The 25398-nt window shown below is 43.5% G+C and overlaps 1 long non-coding RNA gene across 12 annotated transcripts in view; it reads left to right on the top strand.

Annotated features, from left to right (window-relative positions):
- Positions 1-13275, top strand: part of LOC118175862 — a 29098-nt gene extending 15823 nt beyond the window's left edge. For 7 of the 12 annotated variants that reach the window (XR_004755176.1, XR_004755171.1, XR_004755166.1 and 4 more), the window contains 4 exons: positions 8337-8473; positions 9028-9247; positions 10173-10225; positions 11488-13275. This is a non-coding gene — a long non-coding RNA (uncharacterized LOC118175862). Of the gene's footprint in view, positions 1-972; positions 2562-8336; positions 8474-9027; positions 9248-10172; positions 10226-11487 lie in introns of those variants that run through there. The other 5 variants (XR_004755165.1, XR_004755173.1, XR_004755174.1 and 2 more) reach the window with 4 other exon arrangements.
- The last annotated feature ends 12123 nt before the right edge of the window (positions 13276-25398 follow it).

Here is a 25398-nt window from a genome sequence, read left to right as displayed (position 1 = left end):
TGCCCATCGGGGCCACCTCCAAGTCACAGAGCAGCGTGCTTCTGTCTCATGGCTGTGTCCCCTTGGTCTGCCTGCAGAGGTACCTCAGGAGGGCATGCAGCTGGGCTTACCCCTTTGCTCTGAGTGGCCTTCACTGTGCAGGCACGGCACTGCTGCATAAGCTATTAAATCAACTTAGCTGTTTTTCGTTTGTTTAAATGGCCTTTCACAGTGCTGTGAGTACCTTGTTCTTAAACTAAATCTTTTTGTTGCTCTTATCTGGATGCCTTTAGTTTTGTCATGCTGATGAAGTTCTTACTCCATTTATTTAGCCAGTGTTTATGTTGCCTAATGGTATGTTGTCCTCTGCTCTGGGATCCTCTTTGGTTCAGGTGGTACCACAGCTTTTCTAGGAAGAAAGCCAGGATTGCTCTGGTCATCGGTGTGCATTTGCTCGCTGCTTCCCTTATCTCTGTTTGTATTGTGCTGCCATCCATGGCACTCCTGCACTTGTCCTGTGTGTGGTGCCTGGAGCATAACACCTCAGTAGCTTGTGGTTTTTGTGGGGGACAAAAAGCCCCACAGGGAATGGCTGGTGAATGTTATAAGGATCTCAATAGTGTGTTTTGTTCTCCTAAATTAAGTTCCTGCCACGGGCCTTCCTATACGCTGAAGCATAGGAATCCATCTGAAAGTGCCTTCACTCCCTGTGTGTTTATTTTCAAAGTCCTTCAGGTTTTGTTTGTCTATTTTGTCGTGTCCAGTTTCTTATCTGATGCCTTCTGGTTACCTTTCTAACTCAGAGACAAAGTCCAAAGAAAGATTGGCATCTACTTACGGAGGGTGGGGTTGGCAGAGGAATGGATTAGCTCTGCCCCCTTTTTGATCTGAATATTGTCCTCACAAAACAACCCCAGCTGAGGTCTGAAAGAGTTGCATCTCCTGCAATTGTCACAGTCCCCAAACGTGGGACATCTTAAATTGTCATCTTAAATTGTCATCTTAAATTAAGGGACAAGACTGCTGTCCCATGGAGCTGTGGCATCAGGGGTGATGGGGCTGCGAGGCGTATTTAGTAAGAGAATTGACTGCTGGCAAATGTCCCTCAGGGCCACTTTCAAGGACGCCCGAGGATCAAGGTCCCACGTCATGCCCAGGCACTCCACCACACTGCTTCATCATCCCTACTGCTGGAAAGCAGGCCTTCAAGCTTCACGTGGATCTTCCCGTCATTTAAAGACTTCTTATCCTATCCCCAAGAAATCATTGTCTATGTTTTCTGTGTGATCTGTCTGCTTTAACATTGAGTGTTTGTGTTTCAGAGAGCACACAGAAGCAGAGAAAATTGACTCACCTTAGAAGGTGACTTGCAAGCCTTTCCGGCTGATCAGAGGCTTGGCTGGAAGACAGAAAACTCTGCTTATACTATACCAATGTGGTCTTAAAGTACCTCAGGGTGTCCTGGCTGCTGGTATTTAATGTGTGGCAGTGCATGGACACTGCAAAAGGAATACAAGATGTGTTACAAAGCAGTTGTTCCCCTATAACACGCTTGGGATCTGCCATGTGGCTGGAGCAAGACCCAGCAGTGACTGAGACCTCGTTCAGGTGAGGGTGAGCGACCTCAAGTGTGTAACAGAGAGAATGTGAAATATGTGAGCACAGCAAGAGAGCAGACAACCTTGTGGTGATTATTAATGGCCGTGTCCAGGTAATTAGCATGGTGAGTTATTTACAATACCCCCTGTTGGTAGAGAGAGTCCTGCAGCAATGTTAATGAGGGGGGATAATAAATAGTGAGGAAGCTAATGGTGGTTGCTTTAACTGGATACCAGACCAAAATCCTCTCCAGGGCCATTTAGTTGGCTCTCCTGACACTCTACTAGAGCAGAACTTACCTCAGCTCTCAACTGCTTCTTCTGTCCTGCTATAAGTGACTGAGGTGATGGTGGCGATGTCACTCTCGTGGGCCATGATGTAAGGTGCAAGTGAGTTTCAGTCTTGGGAGACAAACACACCTCCCGAACAGGCACGTCTCCTCAATCACCATTTCAGGTGTCTGAGCAGCCCTCTTCAAGAGGCCGTGCAACTGCAGATTTTTCCATGTTTTACCAAAGCGGCAGGAAAAGCAGTGCTTTCCGACAGCATTCCACAGCCGTTGCTTTGATTTTGGAGAATTCATTTCCAAAAAAATGTCTAGTGAGCTGAATAAAGCTGAAATAGCAAATCACAGATACCCAGAAGGAACAGTGTCCTGTTTATAAGGAAAGAGTGCGGTTACTGTGGTCAGACAGCCGGGCCACAGGCCAGGTCATGCCTCCTAAGCATATTTTATCTCGACTCATGTCACAGGCAGGATGTGGGGGATGTACGAGTTTCTCCTCTGAAAGGTGAGGGCGATTCACAGAGAGTGCAGGCTGGCGTTACTCCTGTGCCGGCTGCTTTGCCTTAAACCAGCTTCTTCATGAAGGTGTCGGAGGAAATCACCTCAGTGTCATTCCCCAGGCAGTCGGGGTGGCGAAAGGAGGCTGTGACCAGGCCTGAATGGACCCATTCTTCTTGGCCAAGTACTACTACTTAAGGTATGTATCTGCTGGGTGAGCCAGGGTGTGACCGTCATCCTTAAACTACTTGTGGAGCTACTGTGGGCTGGAAACCACCGGGCTGGAGGCAGGGGCCCTGAGTGTCCTTGCTTGCGCTGCTCGCCCGTGCTGCCCTGCCCTCGCTGCTGATGCTGCGTGTGGATGGGAAGAGGCTCCATGGGCTGCAGAAGCAGCTCTGCTCCGCTGGCTGGAGCTAAGGGGACGTCTAGTGGTGGTATTTCAAGATCCAGATTTCCCCTTAACTACAGGCATCTGTTTTTCCTGCTGTTGCTGCAGCTTCCTCCAGAGTGATTTTGTGGAGGGCAGCAGTGAGATTAAAAGTGCCTTGTGTCGTGTTTCCCTTGTGAAAGAAACCCCCCAAATTCAATTACGAGATGTGGGTGAACTCCAGCTTTCAGTCTGTGTGAGGATCCCTCTGTGACTTCCAGATGGAGGAAGGGTGTAACTGGTGCAAAGCTGATGCTGTCGTCCTGACTTGTCCTGATGTGCTCTGTCTGTGCACTGAGACCCCAGAACTTAAGAGTGATTTGAGCTTCACAGAATATGTAAGACTTTCTGGCTCTGGCAGCACAGTGAGACCCCACCGCACAGCACAGGCACTCTCAAACTGGCTGCTGGTTTCTCAATGCTATGCACTGATTTCCGTGGTCACGTATCACCTCTCCTCAGGTAGTCGTTGGGTCCTTACCATGAGGTAAAACTGAAAGAGACAGCACCGTGTCCCCCTTTTCCACACACTTACATGCTGCCGAGACTATAGCAAATGTATGTAACTGAACGTATCAGTGCAACACGATACAATAAATAAATAGTGAAGGAAGATTAAGGGGGGATTGTTAATATTATCCTATTTTCTTTTAGGATTTACAAAGATTAAATATTCTACAGTTGGTAGTATGTTTGCTCTGAGGGAATGTGCTGGCAGAATGACGGCTTTCTGGCAAAATGATATTTGGGGCTGCGCCAATAACTGGTGGAGAAACTCAGGTGCAGCTCCCAAGCGATGGTTCTCCTGCTGAAGACCATTGCAACAGGCAGACACGTTAATGTACTGCTGAACCACCTCCTCTTTCTCTCCAGTCTAAGAAATGCATCATGTTTCCTCAGTGCAAAGGAACTCATTACTTATTTTTCATGCTAATAAACCAAATGCAATGTATACATGCCCCCCTGTTGTGTTCTGGAATTGCTGCTGCTGCAGTCACCGTAGGGGAGGATTTTGCTGCTGCTGTTGCTGTGTTTTTCTTGTGGCACATTATTTAGACAAAGCTGTCTCTTGTTTCTCTCTCTATTTTTGTATTTTTTATTTTTTTTTAGGCAGAGGGAAACATCTCTAGTTTGTTGGACAGTTTTCTTTTCTGAAGCCCCTTAGCTGATTAATTTCCTTGAATGTCTCTTTTCCTATTTCTCAATAATTCTTTCTCTCTCTCTCTCTTTTTTTTTTTCTTCTCCTTCCCTTCCCTTTACTTTTTTTTTTTTTTCTTTTTTTCCCCCCTTCCTTGAATGAGGAAACCTCCTCAAAACCAGTGACCAGCAGAAAGACCTTGGGTAATAATCCTTCACCCTTGTCCATCTTCTTTATTTAGCCCGGACTTTTCTCTGACTTTCTGGCTTGTACATGCCTGAGGCCAGTCATTACCTTGATTACAGAACAGCCTTCTGTGATGTAATTGCTCTGGTGCGGAGCGGAGACACAGGCAGAGCTCAGACACCTACCTTTCCTTCAGACAAGCTTATGAAAGCTTGTCTTGTGCTTGGGGCTGGCTAAAATTCCCAGCATGATGTACTGAAGTGGTTCCTTTACTGTGGATTCACACTGATTTTTTTTTTTTTTTCCAATTTAATCCCTTCCTTCTCACCTCCCAGATTTTTCCAATGTGTAATTTTAGATTTTTTAAAAAGTTAAGATGTTTTTATTTAATTTTCCCTGTTCTTCCTTGCTGTCATACGCTTCCTATTTTGCCTAGAAATGTACTAAAGTATGTGAAGAGCAGATTTGTGGGTGGGGTTACTATGCCCCCTTCACCCCAAGACTCTTCCTGCCCTTGCTGCACAAGTGTATGTCATTTTAACTTCATCAAAATCTGAAAAAAATGCAGTAGTTTTAAAGTCACAGGATTTTATTTTACTTCTTGTTGTGCTGTGACTTCTCTAAGGCTTGTGAGGTACTGAAGGGCTCTGTGATGGGAAGAGAGAGAAAATGCCTATTTCTTTGTATCAGCAAGTTCTGCAAGGATGACTTTCCGTGGTAATGGCCTCACCTCACTCCTTCACACCAGCTATCGCTACTTCGGGCAGCACTGCAAACAGCAAAGCCCCGGAGGAGGGGAGAGTCTGGTTTGGAAGAAAGTTTCCATGTCCTAGCTATCCTTACAGTGAGTACCTCATTGCTTTCATGAGGGATTTTGCCACATGCTGTTTTGTGATGCACTGGAAATGAATCTGAATTTCCCTTTTTTTTTTTTTTTTTTTTCTCAGCGTGTCACTATTTTCCACCCATCTCACCGACCAGATTAGATTTGTGGGTGCAGGGTCTAAGCGAGGGTGTTGCAGGTATGGATAAGATGGAAACGTTATTCCTTCCTCGTGAGCTGTCTGTGCAAGGAGCGCGTATTCCGCAGGGGTGTACTGGTGTGCAAGGGATGCTCAGAAGCCCCCCGGCTCCCGGCTGCTCCTCCAGTGGAGCAACAGTGCCAGCTGCTGGCTGCTGCCCCTGGCCGGCCTGCCTGCCGGGGGGCTCGGCCAGGCTTCCCTGGGAGAGCACCCTGCTGATGGTTTGGGTACTCATCAGTGGCTTCTCCCTTTGGCAGTCCCTGTTTCCATACCAAAATAATATTCCTGTGCGGTCAGGTATGCTCATGCTGGTTGCTTTCATTGGGACGTTTGGCACTGTTGTTGTTCCAACACGTTTGCTTGTGTCGTTCTCAAGCCCCTTTCCTCCAACAGTCTCTGCTGTGGGCAGTGGAGGGGCTGTGGAAGATGTCGTATGCTTTCTGGGATGATTTTTTAATTAGTTTATGTCAGCAGCAGTTTGTCAGCTGCAAATCCGAGATTCTCATCTGTGCTACAATCACTGTCTGCTCTGGTGATGTGGTGGCTTACATGTTTTTGTGCAGGGCACTGCACTGGGGTTTTGGTCAGAAAAAAGAGGAAGAAACTGTGTGTGTGTGTGTGGGGGGGGGGGGGGGGGTCAAAGAAGAGAATGTACAGGTGTAGACATAAGTTTCATTTCATTAAAATTCAAGTGAAATGCTTTAATAGGAATATATATATATATTTAAAGAGAAATATGAGTTGGAAAAGACAAGTCTGTTTCCTCAGGAGTTTCCCACAGAAAGGTGTTCTCCTTTCCTGTTTGATTCATAATCCTTTGTCTTGCCCTGTCTCTTTCCCTTTCCAGCCCACAGTCATTTTCTAGTGGTCATGGTGTTTGCAAATGGTGCTGGTGGGGAGAAATGAATGAGTAGGAGACTGGAGAAGGAAAAAAAAAGGGGGGAAAAAGGAGTAAATAGAGTGACAGCCTTGCAGAGAAAGGGGAAAGGAGGTGAATGGGTGAAGCAAGTAACCTAGGAGGATGGCTGAGGAAAGTTTGCTGGGGAAAAAAAAAAAAAAAAAAAAAGGATGGATGGGAGGAGAGAAGCAGCCAAACAAGCTGAAAGCGAGTTTGATGAATCAGGGTTTCTGTGGTTTTCTTGCACCTCCCAAAGTACCATTTTTAACTCCCTCCCAGCCACAAATTTTCTTCATAATTATTTTGGAACTGAGCATAAGAGGAAAACAAATAAATCAGCTATTCTTAAATACATGTGGCGAGTCCAGGCTGAGGCACAGGTGGACTGCGGCCATGCGAGGTCTCTGCATTGAGGTCAGAGAGCTTTGGCCACCCAGCAGGCTGAGCACAGCTTCCAGCCCTCTGTTGCTCTTTTACTCGGGTGCCTTTTTTCTCTACTGCCTTCACAGGGAAATCTAAGCCAGGCAGGCCAGAACTGAAATAAATAAATGCAATAAATAAAATAATAATAATTGATGCTACCTGGAAAGGCAAATCTCCTTCAGTGAAACTGAAACCTCAGATTTCTGGGAAGGTTTTACCGGGTGAAGCTTATAAGCCTCATGACAACAGCAACTCAGCAGAGAAGTTGCATGCACATGCAGCGCTGCTCGCACTGTGAGTCCTGAGGCTGTCAGGTGCTTTGGTGGATGTCAGGAATGGGAAATCAGAGCAATTAGGGGATAATCTCAGTCAGTTTTTCAAATCAATGATTTCCTGATTCCCAGGGGTGCTGGGAATGGTTCAAAAGTGAAATTTAGATATTGCCTAACATCTCAGAAAGCAGAAGGCAAATAAACAGAAAATGAGTTTTTAATTCTAGGCTCCCCTAGCTAAATAGAAAACTGCTACTGCCCTGAGCTAAAAAGGTAACGGAGAATTTGGGATTCTTATTTTTTGTTTACTTGTTTGTTTTGTTTTTTAACTAATGCTTTTGAAAGTTATTGTAAATTATTGTAATTGTGACTATAACAATAGCTGTAGGCAGAGAAAGAAGCAGATCCAAGCACTCCAAGCAAATCAGAACAGTAACTACTTTACAGTAAGACCCACAAGTGCCACTCAGCTGACTGCTCTCTCAACTCTTTCTTAACTAACTTTTGTGAGAGGGGAAGAAGGGAGACATTAGTTTTGCTCGTTAAGATGGTTTTCTACCAAAAGAAATGTGTGCCTGACCTGGCACAAGGAAGTGTGTAGAGGAGAGCGAGGTATAACCATCCCCTTTCAGTGACAGCAAGCTGCTAGGCTGACCCTAGCCACACCACGTAACTTCACCACGGTGTCTGGGAGGTAGAAAACATACAAGCATGTTCATATATGAGGGTAGATTTAATCTAATGGGCCAACTACACTGAGCTGGCATTTTGCACATAGCAAGAACAAGGCTCTAAAATAAGAAATGTTATTGTGATACTTGCGTCTTCAGCTTGGATATTACATGGTACTCAGTTGGATTCCTTCTTTGCATGTTCATTGCTTGAATCACCTAATGGCTGTATTTTATTTTAAATTGCAGAGTAAGAAGTTTTTATTTTGCATTATAAACTCATTTCACAAGGGATTTCTTTATAAGAGTTTTGTCGTTTACGTTGCTCATTATGAGTCTTTTGAGGTCTGCAATTTTAATGTTTTATTTGTATCAGCTTTGGCTGAACCTATAAAATAACTTATAAAATCTGTTCATAAAAAAAAAATAAATTGAAAATCACAGATTTGGTAAACGGCAGGAACTTATTTGAGTCACTAAAGGCATGCCTGGAAGCTTGAGGGAGGGGTGCCAGAAGTGGCTGGAAAGGCACCAGACAAAGCACAGGAACAATGGGACATACAGGAGAACAGGATGCCCCCTTCAGGGGAGCTGTTCCACTAAAAGAACCCCCATAACAAATTTTCTAAGGTTATCAAAAGTAAAATAAAGCACATGCTCTGAAAGAAAGAGAGATCAGGACTGGTTTTTCCTATTAACTTGCCATCGGTACTCAGTGCTGCTGTGTAGCTTCCACCTGGAGACTTGCCGAAATCTTACGAAGCTCCCCAAGAGCTGGTGAGTGGTTAAAAGACCAGTCTCAAGTTTCTATTTGAACACATGTAGCATTTTCTTTCCCAATAGAACATCTACCTTACTGCTCTGGTTTGGACTTAGACACTCTTGCACCATCCCTGTTTGCCCTGAGCCACCCTTTCTTTCTTCCCAAAATCTCCAGGTTTCAATCTCTTCCGATGCACCAAGGGTCTGAACCTATCTCTCACATCAGGAGCACACGCAGATGTGAGAAAAGGCATGTAACAAGGAGCCACTAATGGAGAAGATTCTGTGAAATTGATTTCTTCAGTACAACTGGTCTGTTTGTAATGACAGTGTTTTGATTCTTACTGGTATAAATAATTGAGCTGGATGTCACATTAATATTTTTTATTTAATTGAATGAAATGCAAATCTTTCCAGGACATGTGGCTGAAATCTTGAAGATTTTGTTCTGAAATATATATATATATATATATTTCTTGGTTTTCATTCAAACACGTTTGTTTTAGATAAAGCAATGTTTCTTAACCAATTGAAAATACCAATCAAAAATAACTTTTGGCAGCTGAAGACATGTAATTTAAAAGATCTACCTAGGAACTTTTTTAGAAGTGAAAATTTACCATATCTCAGCCCCGGGGAGTATCTGTATTAGCATCAGTAATTCATTCTCAAAGGTGAGATAAGAACAGAGCAATTGCAGGTGGGGTTCAGGTACCTTCAGAACTGAGCTGAAGCTTTTTAGAGGGAGAGACACAGCAGGTGACATCTTCATTGACTGTTTAGGATGTAAAAACCAGTATACTCTAGGATCTAGGATCTGGGGGTTGTTATATTCCTGGCTCTCCCCCCACCCCTTTTTCTTGCAGGGCTGCTTTCTGACCATTCCAGCGGTGCAATCAGACAAGCAACAGCACTGATAGTGGGGAAGAGAAAAGTGTACGAGCCCATCTAACTCCAGGCTGAAGCTGCTGTGTGAGAAGGAATCCAGTTACAAAGACCTCAACAGCAGCCATGCCTGGATGCTGTGGGAGAATGCTCTTGGTCATTTCTCATCCCTTCTTCCTATGGGATACTTGAAAACACGAGGTTTGTATGCATGTTAGGTCTACGCTACTTTGCCTATTTGTTTCAGTGTCCAGGTTAAGGCGTAGTTTGTAATGCTAACTGGGGGAAAGAGAATACAGCTTTGAGAGATGTTCCTCCTGATGTACACCCTCTGAGGCTTTGGAGCAGACCAACTGGGAGTTTGTAGACTTCTAAGGGATCCTCCCTGCACATGAAATTTCCAAAACTTACTATAGCTTTGACTGAAAATGTTCCAGGGTCAAACTGAACCAAGTGTAAAAGCCAGCAATCTTTCAATTTTAAGGAACATACCCTACTTAAAAGCATGTCTCTGGCTGTAGTGAAGACGGACTGATGACTTTGGTTTGCCACCCAGAGGGACTCAGACAGGTGGGAGAAGCACGCCAATGGGGACCATAAGATATTCAGCCAGGACAGATGCTGAGTTCTGCACCTGGGGTGGATGAACCCTGGTGCTGACAGAGGCTGGGGAGCAGTTTGGCAGGAAAGGCCCTGAATGTCTCAATCTGGGGGGGCAGTAGGCTCTTCTTAGTGGTACTGGAGGGGGGGCATGAGGCAGAGCAGCCTGATCTGAGCTAGCTCAGACCTAAGCTTGCTTTGAACAAATGGTAGGACTAAGGAAGTAACAGATTTCCATCCCCAGTCTGCCCCCATCTTGCCATGAGAAGCCACTGCCTCAGCTTTTCTGGTGCAGTTGTTCCTCTCACTACTTTTGAACCCTGTCCTGCTAAGTGATTTGGGTTCCAAACCAGAGGAGCCCTGTTACAGCTGTGTTCTACTTTATTTTACTTTCACGCAGGCGTGAGCTCCTCTAAAGCCGTATATTCCTTTGAGTAAATGGAGCAGGTTACATGCTTTATTATCCACTACAGACCCTAGAAATAACCTGCCCCTTACTGTAAATATAGACATATTTTCCTAACAGAGAAGCTGGCCTGAAAGACGAGCGTGGAGGAGGCGAAGGACCTCTGCATCCAGGTGAGATGTTCGGGAGGAGGCAGGCGCTGTTTCTCCATGTGACAGCAGCGGGGTGGCATACCGTCGGGGCAGAGAGGTGGCAGTCTGTCCCTGCAGGGACAGCTGTCCGTCCCTCATGGTACAACTGTCCCTGCCCACGGGCTGCAGCGGGAGCACAGCGTGCTCGGCGGTGACGGGAGCCGCGGTGCCACTAGGTGTCCCTTGTCACCCGAGTGAAGTACGTGGCACGTCGCCGTGGCTTCTTTTTCCTCTTTTCACTTAATTCTCCAGGGAAAGAGACTCCCTTGTAGAAGGGTGTTTGTTCTGAAGGGGTATTTCTCCCAGGGGCAACCCAAATTTCCTCACTGGTAGTGCTCGGAAACACGGGGTAGCTCAGCTGGACAGCATGGCAGTGGCTGACTTCTGCCAACCCCAGTGCAGGCTTGGACAGTGTTGAGGGGGTCCTGGCAGCCCCCAGACAGAGCTGCTGGGAATGAGGGCATGTAGCTTTGGGGTTTCCTTGTACCTTCGTGGTGACTTGGACCTTTGGGGCGGGTTCCTGTTGAAGTTGACACCCATTGGGGACCCAGCCTTGCGGGGACAGCAGAAGGCACATGCCAGGCTCCTCAGGGAGATCCCCAGGGCCACCTCCCTCCTCGGCGGTGTGGCCATAGCCCCAGAAGCTTGGTGTGTCCCTGCCGGGAAGGGAAGGGGCTTGGGGGAGAGCCAGCAGCCCCTGGAGGAGGTGGGCGGCTGTGGGCATATGGCATGGAGCAGGGAGAGCTCTGCAAGGCTCTTAGAGGCAGCGCCTAAGGGGGCACAGGGAAACCTCCCTAGCCTGCTCCTTCCTGGTCTCCCCAAACCTCTCCTTATGTTTCCCAGCCTGAGCAATAGGACTGTGCTGGTCTCTCCTGCAGTCCTTTAAGAGTTAATTCCTTCCTGTGCTGTAGATGTGTGGCCATGTTTTCACTGGAGTGGAAGCTGCGCTTCCATATGTCCCTAACTCCCACAGCTGACACCTCGGCACGGACATCTGCGCCGCTTGGCAAGCCCGTGCCCTTGCAAGGATTCACCTGAGCTTGTGTGGGGCAACTCCTCTCTGCCCCTGTCCTCCGTGGTGCCCCACGTACCTCATACTGCTGCTGCACACCCAGGGAGATGCACGTGTCCCCACACCGCCCTGAAAGCATCAACGTGGGGTTATCTGCCTGGATGGTGTTTAGTGCATTACAAGTATTTCTTGAATGTGGGTAAGAACTGATTGACTGTAATCTGTTTCTTAGGATGTGCTGCTGCAGTGTGCAATTGCACAAACCAAGCTGTTGTGTATTCAGAGTTGCATCTGCCTGCCCAAATGACAAAAATGAAGTATTTGCTGCTTTCCACTTTAAACCTTTTGGAGCCAGTAATACTCATCCTCCTCATGCACCAAGGTATCCACATGTGCCACTCACCAGCCTGGGACTTCTTCACCAAGCAATGTCTGAGCAAATCTCCTAACAACAGAGCAACTGCTCGCAGATTATTGTGATCATAATTTGGCTGACATAGCCTTTATTACTAATGGTGATGCTGGAGATGGAAAACCCAGCTTGATTCTCAGATCCCTGCTGGAAAGTAATAAAATAAAGAGGAACAAAATCCATGAGTGTATTTGCTACCAAACCTTTGAAAAACACAAAAATGGAACCCTGCCAATACTGTTGCTGGCAATTTTTCAGATCAGAGCCTCTCTCCGAGATAGCATTAGAATTGGAAGTGCATTTTGTATCTATGGCATTAGTATCACATTGTGTACAAACGGAGAGTTTACAATTATTTTACATTTATTGGTTTGCATTGTAATTACTGTGTGCTGCTCTTATATCTTCAGTGTATTTTTAAGCATCTTCCAGTAATGTAATAATTAGAAAATAACTTCAGTTATTGTGAAAAATGTGTTTATTTTGCTAACTGAAAGAATGGACAAAAGAAGTGCTTCAGTGGAAGTGCTCTTATAAAAATGGAAGGTATTGCAGTTTTTCAGTGAGGTCTTTGTTGAGAACATTGGGTAAGGGAGGTTGGCTTTTACAGTCTCTTTTGTCCATCTTTGTGCAATGTTAGAATTTGCAGCTAATTCTGATGGCAGAAGATTCTCCTGTGCTGGTGGCTGAGGATGATTTAGTATCATGTACAACCACAGGAAACTTCCCCAAGCCATAGCTAGGATTTTGAATAACAGAATGAGCCTTTGGTACTAAAAAACAAGTCCGCAGTACTAAGAATACAGGAAAAGCTATTAAAATTTTGAACGTAAAAAGGGCCACTTGATAAAATCAGTAGCAAATAAAAGAGGAATGTAAATGTAATTTCATCGATTGATTTCACTCCGTCTCTTTTTTCACGTTAATATATTTTTGTCTCTTAACTCATAACCACACAGTAATTAAAAAATGTAAGAAAAACTAACTTTTTACCACGCTAATTAAACTGTATGTCACATAGGCATTTGGGGAGAATTTCCCATGCTTTCCAGTGTGAATGGAAGGAAAGAGCAGTGGTGCTCACTTTAAACTCGATTTTTCTCTAGTACCTTGCAAAAAGGCTTCATTGTATTTTGATTAATCCATGCTTGGTCCACCTCGAATGTTTCCATGGAAACAGTTTTTTTTTTTTTTTTTTTTTTTTTCCCCCTTGATGGCAACTGTTAGGCTCGGGAAGGTTCCTCTCTGCACAAAACCATTCCAGCTCCTAAAGAACTACATGTTGGAAATTTAATATACATAAACAAAACTCCCAAATTCCTCCTCAGTATCATTGTTGTCAGTGCTAATAGAGAACTGTTTTCTTAATGATACACAATGGTGCTCTTTCACTCCAGAAGAAAATAGAATAACCTTATTATTCTTCCTACTGCAAGAGAGCACTTTTCTTGGTCCAGAAAAAAATTAGCCTGCAAACCTTTCAAAATGAAATTTTAAGAGTTCTGATGTGTGAATATTATCTAGTTCTGGGCATAAATCATTCGGCTTAATGGCTGTTAAAATTGAATTAAACTTGTCTTGTAGATTGGTAGTAATTTGAACAAATTATTCTTGTGTGTCACTTTTTTTTTATTATTTATTTTCCCCAAAGAAAATAACATTCTCTTAATGCATGCTCCTATATTTGGAATAGATTTTGAAAATCAACCAATAGAGGGAGCATTTGTGTGGTATTATTAATTTAACAAAGTGCTTGGAAACATGACCATCATTTCTCATGGTGTATTTCCACAGCATACTTTTTGTCTAAAATTATTAGAATTCTTAACCATTTGTAAAACTAGAAAAGGTTTTGGTTTGGGGTGTTTTCATTTTCGAAAAAAACAATCTTAACTTCTGCTGACAGCTCAAGTAGCTATTTTAAATTGATGATTGGGTTTATTGTCTGGAAAACTGGAAGTCTGACCACAGAGGACTTACTTTTTTTTTTTTGTTGTTGTTTGTTTGTTAAAAAGTAATTGTTGCTTAAAATACCTAGAGGAAAACAATTTAAACACCTCTAATTGATATTTGAGTTCTTACTTTCATTACATCTAGGAGTACCACTCAGACTTCAAGATCCCATCATATAAGATGCTGTAGAAATACAGAATGTAAATATGTTTATTTGTTTATTGCAATGTCCTGGCACCAGTGATTGTAAAAGTCAGGGCAGAGATGACAGAAAAATATCCCCTTCCCCTTCTCCTTCCCTCTCCTTTCCCACGTGGAATATGCCAAATGGAAAATGACTTCGAGAGCAAAATAGTTTTCAAGCTTCCTCCAAGTACATACTATGAATAAAAATTATATATCACGCTAAGGAAAAAGGTAGGCACCTCAGTATGTCTTTCCCATGTTCACTATTACAATCTCTTCATACAATAACAACACTTTTTTGCATCATGTTCTACTTCCATTTTCTTAAGCTTTTGGAGCACTGTTACTTTCAGCTACTATAACTGCACTTTGTAGTCTTCTCTAATGGAGACAAGCATGTCTAATCTTCTCTAATGGGGACACAACTTGTGAAGGGAGGAATGCTTTTCACAGCGGCTCTGCAGATTGCAGTGTTACCCTTTTGATGACACAGGAGGCTGTGCAACATTTTAGGGTAGGACAGAACAGTGAAATAACTGGGACCTCTAAGGCCTGGCTACAATTACTTGAATGAAACTTGATGAAGATGTGGGGCTGAACATCTCTTGACTATGAAATATGACAATGCCCAAAGTGGACATGCAGTCACGATCTGGTGGTGACGTACCAAGAGCTTGACTTTGGAGAACTGTGTTGCCCAAAGTCCAGGGTTTCTCTGAAGCAAGCTTTATTTCTGTCTTATTTGTTGGGCTGCTTTTGTGTGTGCTCATTTTGGACTTCACGAGAATCATGTGGTGGATCCTTCTTCTTTTTTTTTTTTTTTTTTTTTTCTCTTGATTTTTTTCTTCTTCTTGATATTGATATCTCTTTCTCTCTCTTTTTTTTCTTTTCCTTGGTATTGCTTTCTCTGCTGATTAACTTGGGATGTAACTGTTTGTTTTGTCATTTGTCCTGGCCCTAGAACAGGCAATGCCAAGACAGACCCAGAACAACGTGAATGGCATTAACAGCATCTTAAAATTAAGCTGGAACAGTACAGTCTGCAACAGTGCCATGTGCTGCAGAGGGAGAACCCTATTTATATGCCAGCAGGCTATTCTGGGTGTGCTAACACTGGGAGTGAGCAGCTGTGAGAAAAACAGAGAATAAGTGATAGTACACTCTGAAATGGAAATCACAGCAAAGCACCATATGTGTTGACTAAGTAGCACCGCCAGCACCCTTGTTTTAGTGCTCTGATGAGATAGCTTCCAAGTTACTCCACAAATTATCACAAAATGCTCTGCCACACAGCAGTCTCCAGAAGTCTCTGGAAACGTAGCCCTACCGACTCGTACAAACACATGGGACAACACTGCACTTGTGGGAGAGAACGTCTTGAATGTCTTGGTCTTGAACGGTGCTGCAAGACCAAGCATGGCAGAAATATTTGCCCTTCTCGCTGCATACCTAACAAACAAATGTACGTATCATCCCCTGGAAATGCAGTGTCCTACTCATGATGTTGTTAGTGAGCACCTTCCAGACATGCTCCTGCTCACCGGGCTGGTGCACCACAATATTTACTTTTGCCTCCTAAAGCTTTAAAACAAATGAGAACAGAATATGTATTCCCTTGACAGGCCAGGAAGATGACTGCTTTTCCGCATGGTTTGGTTATTTATTTTCCTACCATGGCACTGGTTATGATCAGTGTTTTACTTCCAGTTTTGCTCTCAGCCTCTTTAAAGGTTTGAAAAGTCCCTGAGCCCATCTGTCAGTGCAATGGACTAACTTGCCATGGGCATGGAAATAATGTAGCTATGGTAGGTAGCCAAGGGCAAGCTAGAGCTCATGTTAGGAGGCCCTGAGGTGGATTTCCTGAAGTTTTGAAATGAAGCTGGCTCCAATTACACCTGCAAATACAAGCCAGGTTGTTAAAAGCAGTTAGCGCTCCTCTATGGCCTCATCTGTCAAACTGGTTCACATTTAACATGGCAAAGTCTTGATAATCCGGTGGTTCTAGAAGGCTCTGGCTTCACTGCAGGTGCTTAGCCCTTCTCAGCATGGTGGCTCCAGGCACTGGCTCAGAAGCACCTACAGAGCTCCTGGACACACCTGTGTCCATCATGGCATGGCCTCCCATGTTGCCCAGCCTGGAGGGCCGGCAGCACGTGCCACAGCCCTGTGACAGGCATGGCCCACCTCCTGTTCCACTCCCCCTTCCTACTCCTCTGAAAATCCTCATGGAAGTCTCTTGTTAAACCAGGCATTGCCCTCAGCACATCTGAAGGTTTGGTCCTTACTGAATGTGCATTGATCTTCTGGTGGTGTTGCAAAAGTGCCACCATGCTGTCTGTTATTGCCAGTGTTGCGTGCTGGTTGCTTTTGGGATTTACCCATATTGCTAGTGCCTTTGCTGCCCCTTGAAGGATGTGTGGTTCCCACCAGCCGCATCTGCCTTCCAGAGGGGTGCACCAAGAGGTGGGTCACCCTTCGTCAAAGTGCCTCAAATCATGCGTCAAAGCCCAGCAGACAGGTGTGTTTAGAGGTGATCCTGCATGTCCTGTGTAATGAGAGGGCACCTGAAGGCTGAGGTCCTCCTGTGGCAGTGCAGCAGGTATAAGGCATGGGTCAGAAGCAGCTAAGTCCCATTTTCAAAACTGAGATGTCTAAAGATGTCTAATAGCATGTGTCTCACTGAAAATCCCTGGGATGCAGGTACACAGTAAAATTTGTAAAGAGTCTGAGGATCTAACAGTATTGTGAGCAACCCATGAGATTTCCAATTCCGTAATCAGTTTAGGCATCCAACTCCCACTGGTTGCTGAAGTTGTGTGCCTTAACATAGCTGTTTAAAGGTCGTGTGTAAAGGTTAAACACGAGGTTTCTTGCTGGCATTGATGAATTGAAGTAATTGGTCATCATGACACAGCAGCAGCAGTGTACAGGAAAATTGTCAGTGGGAAGGTGGCTGGATGAAGTTAAGCACAGGGATTGGGGCCACAGATTTGGAGGACTCTGCAACAGCTGCTTTCATCTTAATTGTCTTGTTTGGGATTGTCATCTTCCAGCTGGTAGAGTCACAGAAATCTGAGGTGAAAACTAGGGCACTGAGAACAGCTCCTGAACAAGATTCCTCTCATGACTCAGATTCCTCTCACCTCACCATGGGCAAAGAGCACTGATGCAAGAACAGTAGTTCCCATGGAGAAGCACAGTTCAGAGAGCAAAATTATAGGCACACACACATAGTTATGTGGTTTATCATGAATGTGCAGAGCATATTTTGAAAACGTTGCATAACATAATTACTAGCTTCCGTGATGCAAAATCCTTAGGGAAATTATTGTTGTATGAATATATACATTAGACATATGCCTATTGAATTTAATGGTCTATTGGGGAAAAATATGTTGGTCAATAATTGACCTAAGTTCACTGTGTGCTTATAGGTCATCAAATTAGTCAGAATTTTATTTTCTGAACTTCAAAGCATAGTTATTTAGGACCCATGATAGGTTTTGCTCATTCCCACTGAAGGAAACAAACTCCATGATTATTTTTTGACACAGGTGAAAAATCCTATCCTGGCACATTCAAAAGTAGGTAATGAGAAATTACATCCTTAAAAAAATATGAAAAGAAAACAGAAATTCTAAAATATCAAATTTTCATTGTCTGAGTCTTTCAACTGCTTCATTCCAAGTTTTTGTCCAGTTCTATATTCAGATTTTTTGTCTGTGTTTTGCCAAGTGGATTTATGCATATGTTTGGACACCTGGGAAGGCCACAAGAGTTCATAAGCCTAGACCCTTAGTCTATTTCCCTTGGCTGTCATGTACTGAGTTACTTCTGCAAAGTTTCTCATGCACTGTGAGCCATGGCTGTTTCCAACGTCTTCTGTAGCTTCAAGAACAACCTGAGGAAGTGTTAGGCTTGTAGACCCAAATGGACCTTAATGGACACGATCAATCCCACCTGGGACCTCCACCCCCACACCATGGCCTGGGACCCATTTCAGCTCAGTGTGAGGCTACTGTTCTGTTGGTGGGTGGTAGTCTTCAGTTTCCTCTTCTAGGGGGCTTCTGGTAGAGAAGGTTTTCATCCAGTTGCACCTGGTGTGCTGTTGATGGTCAGCAGAACTCATTATTATCCCCAGCATGTTTGGCTCTGTGGGTTTCTGTCCTACATTGATGGCCTGGATGGTAGAGGGAAGATCTGCTCCTGCTTCATCCCCTTTGTGGTGCACATGGTTCTCTGAGGATAAGAGGCTGGTTCCCAACCCAATTCCCCTCAGGATGGTGATCTGGTTATTGTTACTTGCTATTTCTTAGCATGTAGGTCAGTAACTATTTTTGTGCACTAAACTTGATTTTTTTTTTTTTTAAGGTAAAATTGACTGTTCTAACCTGTGACCCATATAGTTTTTATGCTCAATTTTGTTTATCTTAGCCTGTATATTTTATCGTATGTTGGGTTTCTATGGCCAATATACGTATTTCAGTGCTATGCTATTTGGTAGCTTAGGCTTTGTGGTGATTTTTAAAAAAAATTATTGAAATTTTTATTTTTCCCCATTGAATGGCAACATTTGCACCTAGTTGCAAGGGTCAGGTGTCCTATTTTTTTTTTTTTTTAACATATTTCTGTTGATGTGTATTTGCTACTCTGTATTTGCTGCTTCTTCTGATGACAGGGAAGCTTTCACACAATTGTGCTGAAATAAACTTCCTTGAATGTTAAGTGGATCATCCCTGTGTCCTCTGAAGTACCTTAAGAAAAGGGTCTTAATTCACTTTAGGTAAAGCTTATTTAATCTTTTTCAGTCCTAACATTTCAGGCTTCAAAAACAAATTCTGTGTTTAGTTTAAAAAATCACCATAATCAGAAGTCTAACTCTAATTCCAGGCTTTATTTTTGCTTCTCAATTAGCTGGAAAATGTTACTGGGTGCCTATAATGGGTGTCTTTGATCGCAAGACAGTCATATAAACAACATGAAAGTTAATAGGCTTTCAGGCCAAACATTCCTCATTATGCTCAACAACAACAAATATATATATATATATATATATATATATATATATATATATATATATAATAGAAAACAGCTCAAATTGCTGTGTGCTCTGGGCTGGCCTGAGCTAAGTTGCATGGCCTACATTAACTTCCTCGACTAATGGTGCAGTGCTTAGGATAATGGTGTTGCAGGCCCAAGGTATATCCATGCAGCCTTCTGCAAACCTGGGCTTGTTCAGCCCTCTCTGCAAGCTAGCCAGGAGGGAGCCAGCTCTGGCATGGAATCCTTGTAGTCTGCTGGATGCGGTGTATGCTGGAACCGCGAAGCTCTCGGCCTTTGCTGAGTTCAGGTAAGGCCTCAGACCGAATGCTGGCATGATGCTGGATTAGAAGTAGCTGGGGAACAGCAGCATGGCTGCTGGTGGTGCCCGTCTCAGGGTGCGAGTGGGGAACCTAAATGCTTCTTGCATGGTGTGCTATTTCGGTGGGTACGTGAGAAAAAGAGAAATTTTCTGTGGGAGTAAATAAAATCTCTCATCTCTACAGAGATCTGGTGAAAGAGGCCTTGTTGACAAAAGCCACAAGCCTGCTTCCTGCTTGTCCCACCACTTCCTGTGGGGCTGTTGTGTCTGCGCATTCCGAGTTATATAGGTGATACATAGCCATGTTTGTGGGGTAGGGCTTCTGTTAGCCTTGTGAGGGAAAGGGCTGTGTTTGGCGGTGGTGGTGCCTACAGAGTGCCCTCAAAGGTGGTGAGGGACAAGGGCGCCCGAAAGCTAGAGCAGGATGCATCCTGGTTACAGCTAGGAGTTGGGAGAAACTGGGCCCTACTTGAGGGTCATGTTGAGAATTTAGCTGCTAACATTAAGGAGAGTGAGATGGTGTGAGCCATGGTGTTTCAAGAGCATATTATTCCCCCCACCCCTTGTGGCTCTTCACGTTTGGCAAGAGGCAGGTGGAAGTTATTTTCCAATCAGACTTCATATGTCTACTTCAAGGCCTTGGAGGCCGAGGGCTATTTGCATTAAAGGTCACTACAGTTGTGTGGAGCATGAATTTAACTTTATGGAAATGATGAAATAGTGTTTAAAAAAAAAAAAGGCACAGCTAAATCTCTCCAAATCTCTGATCCTTGCATTCAGTATCTAACATCCTTGCTTATATGCAGCAAAGTGGTTTTCTTTTCCCCCATTCATTCATGAGTTTCCATGAGAGCTGAAAACACTAATTAAATATAATAATAATAATAATTGAAGTAAAAATATCTCTGTGCTCTTATGTTAGCTATATGCTCCTTTAGACATTGAGAGAACATGGGCATGGCCTAGCTGGTGTTGAGCTGGGTGGCAAAGCCAATGTGAGCAGCCTCCAAGATCCACATGAGCTCGGCACCTTGTCTGCTCGAGCACCTGGGCCAATGCAGGGAGTAGCTGGGGAGAAGCACTGGTGCTGTTGAAGGACAGTGCGTGCAGGGGAAATGCAGAAGATATTGAGAACATCTGGAGTTGTTGCTGCTACTGAAAATGAAGTTAATGGTCACCCTAAAATATTAACCCACTGAGCAGGAAGGGTGCTTAGCTTTGGTTGCACAGTCACCACAACTGTTTGTTACAGCATCAAATGGGGCTGAAGCTCTTTCTCCCATTGACCTAAACACGTGCAGAAATTCCCCTGTTGCTGAAGGCAGAGTGAATTATTATGCTGGTTGATGAAGGGGGCTTGTAGTCAAATTCCAGTAGTAAGTCTCAGGAAAAATGAAGTTGGTCTCATTCTAGGCCTATTAATTTCAACCACACCAGGACTGAATCACTTTTGGAGACGCTTAAGAATATTTGTGTTCTATAAAATAATGCAAGTAATAGATTTATGAAGGTATATATAATACACTGGTTTGGGGCTTTCAGTGACTCACATGCCTTATGACTGTCTTCTACATAAAACATTAATATGAAAATCTGTGTAATTCACTTTCTGCAACTTAACAGTAGTGTGAAACCACAGCTATTCAAAATGCAAAATATTTGTTACAGAATGCAAAATTCCCACTTTCCTGTGATTTAGATCACAATTCATCCTAACTATAATTATTATCCATCACTGAATTACTGTCTGTTAATGATGTATTTGTTTCTTTGATTACAGGGGTTAATGTCAACATGTGTTCCAGACACAATTTATCTCAGACTTTTTAATCACCACAACAGTCACCATAATGTCTGGTCAAGTAAATCCCATCATGAGCTTTTTTTTTACCCCGAGGGAAAGCATTTTCAATTAAGTTGTGCTTTAGAAATGTTGGAACATATTAATGTGGCTTATCATTCTCCCTAGGATAAAATAATTTCCAGCAGCCCTCAGAAGACCAGTTCAGCATCTTTTCTTTCTTCAGCCTAAAGCAGAGCTCTCTGCACCAGTTTGTGATGATGTCACTGGACACAAGTCTAAAGGCAGAGAAGCTGCATATTGGTAATGTGTGAGTCACCCGAAATAAAGATTCTGTGAATTGAAAGCATTTCTGTTAATTTTGTTGTCTCCACCCAAATTCAGATCTGCATTGGTCCTGCAGGGCTAACACTATGAGAAATATCAGAGTTTTCTGCTTTTGTGCTTGAGCTTGTCTACAGCCAAAAATGATGCTGCTTGAAATCTCCTGTTAGCCCGCAATGTGCGTACATGATCAGCATCCTCTCCTTTTGCATATCGTCAAAGGGCATTGACTGGGATTTTTTAAATTATTATTATTAAGCAGAGGGTTAGTGCTCTGCTGAGGAAGGTTTTTGGTAGCATTTCTCGGTACCTTACTGAGCACTTGTAACAGAGCTGGTCTCTCTCTACATCATGGGATGTAGACTGGGGTAGTCAGCAGCTTCACAGGTGGGACCAGAGCAGAGGGAAGGTGTGGTTTGTAGATGTATTTAAAGGTAATTTAACTTAAAACTGACTTGGGTGTTTGTAGCAGGGAGTTCAACACAATCTGTAAAACTCACCAGTTGAGACAGGCCAATATTTTGGATGTCAATGATAGTCACCAGCTCTTGCAGTTAAATTGCTTCCAGTGCTCAGGCTTGCTAGGGTAAAAGTAGCTTGGATGGGTCAAAGCTAAATGTGGACAAGTCCAATAAGATCCAGTTTCTTGTGCTACATGTGAAAATTATTTTCCGTAAATCATGTCTGAAGTTTATTTTCAATGTGCTGATTCCTGGGTTAGCTGTGTGCACCAAAGCACAGCTGTTTGAGATGGTTGGTGGAACAAGACAGGTTATATTCAATTGTCACTAGTCACATTTTGTCTGCAGGTTTGCTCAGCATATGGGTGTGAAGAGAGGTGACAAAGACAAGTGTTCTTTACAACAGGGTATATGGACCTCAAGTTGCTACAAAAATCAGTCAGTGTTTGATCATCACCCAAAATTCAAAAATGAATTTCAATGTACATTTAACAGATAGCAAAGCACTGAATAACTTATTTCTTGCTACTTCTTTTTGCTCTATATAGGAAACATATATAGGAATTGCTTCCAAGGGCAATCTCAGGTGTGTTCTCCCAACTGTTTCATCAAATTTTACATTACAGCCTACATAATGGTCACAGTTTCTGCGTGCATAGCTACATGAGAAGCAGTGCTGGAGTGTTTTTTTTTTTTTTTTTTTTTTGTGTGTGGCTGTATGTGCCACCTCCTCCCCCACCTCTGTGGGGTGGGACCCAGCTCATGCACTAAGAAGTCATCCCACTTCCTTACTGCTGGTTATACTGGAGGTGACAGCTTTTGCTGACATGATAATCCTCCCTGAAATGGTTGCTTCCATCCAAATGGCTGTAAAAAAAAAAAAAAAAAAGAAAAAGAAAATCAGCAAATGTATTTCACAGATAAAGGAGGGAATTAAAGTCTCTTCATGTCCACCTAGCTGTTCTTACTGCTCAGCCTGATCTTTAGTGGAGGTTTCTGTTTTTTCACGGGTCTGTAAATAGAAGTCAGTTATTTGCTTATATGTACTCATTTATCTGGCAGGAATGTATATGGTTGTATTTCATGATTGTCAGGGCTGCTTTGGTTGGTGATGTCAAGTCCTGATGATCAAGTCCTCTGCCAGTTGTCCAAGTTCCCCTTGGCATTGCTTTCTGGCTGTGTCTTGTTGGCTCTAGCATGTTAGATTTGCATTTCAGGTTCAGCTATAAATTCCTGCTTTGTATTCTGCAGAAGCTCCTACTGAATTTTGGTTAAAGATTTTTACTTATCAAATAATAGTTGAATCACCCTTAACTATTTTGAAGAGATGATTTGAACTGGCATTCATCATCCTCAGTTGAACTTTTAGGGTGGAATCTGAATTTCTGAAAGATGTGATAAAAGCTTCCGTGTTTGTCCATCTTGGGAAAGACTTGCTGATGATTTCATTCCCTCTGCTGAAGTTTTATAGTTCTCAAATATTCTTTACCTGTGGAAGTTGTAGTAAGTAGTGTTATAGACCAAAACCTTGAATAATCCCATTGCTGTTCTGCACAAATCAATTTCAAAGCAACCTGTTACTTTGTCAACATCAGTACATCTTGTCCAGATTTATTCTCTTTTTGGGCATATTACAAGATATATTATCACTTAATCTATTGCTAAGGACTCCTGAATCCTGTAGTCCAATGAGTAAGCAGCTGCCAGAGCTCCATGTGCCCAGGTCTAACTGGCTGTGGGGCTGAGCATGTGTTGCTAACAGATGCATACATAAACACATATACAATAGACATATGCACACAGCCAGTTTGACAGATGAACACAAACACTCATGGAAATGCAAACAGCACCAACAGCCTCACCCTCTTTCCCTTTCTGGCTTCTTGGGATGAAGATTTGTTAGCAGAAAATAGATACAAATATGCCACGTGGGTCCATGATGGCCTTAGACACTCATTTTGCTCTGTAGCTGGCCCTTGAATCTTCTCATCTCAGTCTGCTTCAGGTATGGACATGTATATGTTCATATACATGCACACGGGTCACTCAGTTGACCTAATGGTCTCCACAGCATTTGGTCTCTCTGGTAGCCAGCTCCTCCAGTTGCATCAAGCACACAAGTGTGCACCTAGATTCCCAGGCCACTTACCCTCTCACTGGTTGTCCAACTTGATTGTTGTTAGTGATCACATGCTGACACACATACTTGTGCTTGCTGCGGTTTCTGGTGTGACTGTGCTGCAGACTGCGGTAATCTGATGTCAGGCAAGCACCCTGATCAGCCCCCCTTCTTTTTTTATAGAAATGATTGCAGCACTCTGCACTGTGCTGTTGTGGCCTCGCTGGGACAGGTTCCCCAGGGAAGTGGTCATGGCAACAAGCCTGCTGAAGTTCAAGAAGTGTTTGGGCGATGCTCTCAGATGTAAGGTCTGACTTTTGTGTGGTCCTGTGTGGAACCAGGAGTTGGACTCAATGATCCTGGTGGAAGTGCTTGCCAAGCTGCTTTCCATCACTTATCGACAGTCCTGGCTGTCAGGAGAGGTACCAGTTGACTGTTGGCTAACAAATGTGATGCACATCTACAAGAAGGACCAGAAGGAGTGATACCATAAAAGCTAATTGAAGAAACTCCTTGAGACTCAATTTGGAGTTTTAGAAAGCACACATTCTTTAATTGGGGTGCCTGGCACACAGATTGCTCTACCTAGTGTGTGTCATGAGTTACTAAACTACAAAGGTTTTATGCAATTAAAGTATACATATTCATTAGATTTCCAGTGAACAATTAACATATTCATATTATTCCCTAGAGCTCATTAAATACGCAAATACCCCTGATGCATGCATATTTGTTTTCAGGGTCTTCTGGTGGTGTTCGATAGTCTTCCTAATTGTTCGCTGGTTGAACCCAATTCTTGCATGTGCTCAGGCCATCTCATTCTTTCTTATCTTATTGTTTCAACTCAGGCATGTATACTGAGCTTAGCTGGTTATGCATCCAAGGACGTATGCATACCATGAGTTCCTCACTTAATCTTCTGATATATCCTCCAGGCCTGGTTCTACTTGCCCTCACTTTGAGTTACAAGCCTGTATTTTCTTACCTATGAAGTTAGCTAAGTAATACAAAGTTTCTGAACTTCTATTTATATAACTAAACATAGTAAAGGTGAGACCCATGTGCTCATAAAGCATTTCAAATTTTGCTCCATTGCCCTATCAAAAAGAGGAGGGAATCATATGTCCTTTGGTTCAGTATCAGGAGGATCTGGGAAGCTACAGGCCTGTCAGTCTGACCTGGGTGCTGGGGAAGCAGATCATCGTAAGTGCTGTCACACAGCACTTACAGGACGACCAAGTGATTAGGCCCAGTCACCATGGGTTTATCTAAAGGCAGGTTCTGCTTGACGAACCTGATCTTCTACAATAAGGTGGTGTGCTCAGTAGATGAGGGAAAGGCTGTGGATACGGTCTACCTAGATAGATTTCAGTAAGGCTTTTGATACTGTTTCACACAGTATTCTGAAGAAGCTGGCTGCTGAAGGCCTGGACCGGTGTGTTCTTCATTGGGTTAAAAACAGTCTGGGTGGCTGGGCCCAAAGAGTTGTGGTGAATGGAGTCAAATCTAGCTGGAGGCTGGTTAC

This window comes from Oxyura jamaicensis, chromosome 1 (assembly GCF_011077185.1).
Source record: "Oxyura jamaicensis isolate SHBP4307 breed ruddy duck chromosome 1, BPBGC_Ojam_1.0, whole genome shotgun sequence".
NCBI lineage: Eukaryota > Metazoa > Chordata > Aves > Anseriformes > Anatidae > Oxyura > Oxyura jamaicensis.
Note: the sequence above shows the minus strand (reverse complement) of the source record. Positions and strands in the feature narration are given on the sequence as shown.